Source organism: Quercus robur, chromosome 11 (assembly GCF_932294415.1).
Source record: "Quercus robur chromosome 11, dhQueRobu3.1, whole genome shotgun sequence".
NCBI lineage: Eukaryota > Viridiplantae > Streptophyta > Magnoliopsida > Fagales > Fagaceae > Quercus > Quercus robur.
Window position 1 is genome coordinate 51,506,540 of NC_065544.1, and position 2,704 is coordinate 51,509,243.

The 2,704-nt window shown below is 34.3% G+C and overlaps 1 pseudogene; it reads right to left on the minus strand.

Moving 5' to 3' along the window:
- Window positions 1-1,754, minus strand: LOC126705201 (probable flavin-containing monooxygenase 1; annotated as a pseudogene).
- Between the last annotated feature and the right edge of the window lie 950 nt (window positions 1,755-2,704).

Here is a 2,704-nt window from a genome sequence, read left to right on the forward strand (position 1 = left end):
TCATGTATGCATCTCATATTTCCACATTTTGTTTTCTATATCTCTTACGCTAGGCAATTTGAATATGCCATCAAGAAGCTTTGCCAGTCATCAGCATCTCATCTCGGATGCATACAAGTTTGAAACACTCTCTGAGAAAGCAACTACTGCTAATTGTGGAATTTGTTGATGAACGCATTCCCAGACAAATTGAAAATTACGTTTCCTCATTTTCATTATTACTTTCTAAATGCATGAAGGGTTTAAACTATCTGAGGAACCAAACAATTACAATCAAGCCTTACTCCCAAAGTTTTGGAATTGATTATGGACAATGGCAGAACTGAGTATATAATATTATAGAGAAAATACAAAAATATAATATTCATTCATTAATTTGGTATAAAATTAAGTTTTTCAATTTTGTATTACAAGTTTCTAATTTTGAGAGGTTACTTATAAGAAGTATAAAAGAGATTGAACTGATAATCTTCATATGATGTTCGCTTACTAATTTATCAACAAGTATGATATTAATGTTTATGCTTCTATTTATATGTAATATCTGTTTTTCGTGTCTATAAATGTATGGCTTCCCAAAGAAAAATATTTGATTCTGTCCCTGATTATGGATCCTCAAAAGACTAATTTAGGTTAATTTTAATGAAATAATACATAAAATTTCCAACATCTCTTATTTTTTGCTACATAGAGTATTCTTTGTTAAAGTTCATTTAATCTTTTGCTTGTTATTGAATTCTAATGTTATGATCCCCGCCCCACAAAAGAAATGAACTAACTTGTAGAGGGGAACTGTGGTATTAGGGGACCGGCAATATGGTCCTGAAGGAGGGGGGGGGGCGGGCGGGGAGGGACACAAAAATGTCTTTGAGCTTATCATCACCCCTGAACCCAGTAGCCAATATGACTAAATCAGTCTTCAGAAGTTGATCCTCACCATTAACCATAACACCTTTTTCGCAGAAGCAGAAGTTTGTACCTTATTTCAAAACGATGCTTTCCTCTTCAACTTTGACATAGAATATTTCTAGCATTATCCAGATTAAACAAGAACTGAGTTGTTGAAGGAAACTATGTTTTGGTACCATTCCTAACTTTGCCAACCAAAGCTTTTATATATATATATATATATATATAGCTTTCAACAAATTTGGAGAATGCCCATCTCTGTAATATGATAAAAGTTTTTTGAGCTTCAACTCTTAGGAGAGCCTTCTTCAAGGTGTAAAGAAAAGAAAGAAAATTCACCACAGGTGAAAGAATTGTTGCCAGCAGACTTAGAAAAAAAACCCATCAGGCTTGTGAACTGATAGCTCTGCGAAGCGATTAAGGTATAACAAAGGTAAAGGCACACCCCATGGAAAGAAATCAGGAACAATCCAATCAATGTTCGGTCTTGTATAGTACAGTACATGGATGGTCAATGCCTGCAAATTAAGTGTAAGCCAATGAAAACAATATGTATAAATCTGAGTAAATGGAGCAGATAATTATAAATACTTTTCATGCATATGCCTTAATGGTTTAGTAAATTCTCCCTAGCAAATGACCTTATTAAAGTTTGTGTATTTTATAAAACCTACAAGTTCAACATTGTAATATTAGTGAAATTTTTGTTTGATACCATTTGCTATTGAGCATTCCATAGCAATGTCCAATGCAGATTTTTGGAATCCCACAACAGTGACTTGCTTCCCTTTGACAAGCTTAGCTGCACTTTTATAATCCATGACTGCTACCACTGTTGCAACCATACCTTTATGAATCTTCCAGTTATGAAGGTGATTGAAAATTTCTCCCCCTTATGCACTGCTTTTGTTTTGCCTATGATTTGGGTTTCAGTAATCATCCATGTGAATCTTAGGAAAGTTTTAGAGATTGTAACATTTATCCTTATATAAAACTTCATTCTTGTGATTCTGGAGATAAAGACAACCGATGTGTTGTTTCTTGTTACCTTACAGGTAGAAATTATATTTTTTTTTTAGCTTGTACTTAAGCATAGTATTTTGCTTAATCTGCTTTCACAGAAAATAAGTACAGGAATGGTGTTTCCTTATGTTGTCTGTGGAGAGGGAACACACCTCTGTACGGATAATACTGTAAATTCAAGATGGGTGGGAGTCGCCAAAATCTGGTTTATAAGTTTCTAAAAAACCAATATCATTGGCAGTTTATGGTCAAAATGTTTAAGTCCATCTCTACATGTTTTTTTTTTCTTTTTCTTGTGGGGCTAAGCAATCCATCTCTATGATTTGATTTGGAATACTGGAGCTTCCTCATGTGTTGGATGTGGTTCCAATGATATCAACATTATTCTCCTACAAATGCCTCAACATCAGGCCTAGAATTTCATGATACCGGATTGGTGTCACTTTTAGTATGGACAATTAAACCGGAGGGACTGAAATTGTGGTTTTGAGATATTAATCCTCCTAATTTGCTAAGGGATCTGGTTAACTAGTGCTGAAGTGCATTGGTCTTTTATGTGTTTGTGTATAGGGAGTCACACAACATTTAATTACATGGGTATTTGTTTATTAGCTTTTGTTACTTTCCAAAGTAGTAAATTCTGCTCGATTCCTTCTTTTAACGAAAGGGTGCCCAACCTATGGGAGCCACTCATGATATTTTAAAGAATAGAACAACATGCAAGGGAAGGGGACTAGAGGAAAGGTTATACAAAGTTATATTCTTCCTCTAT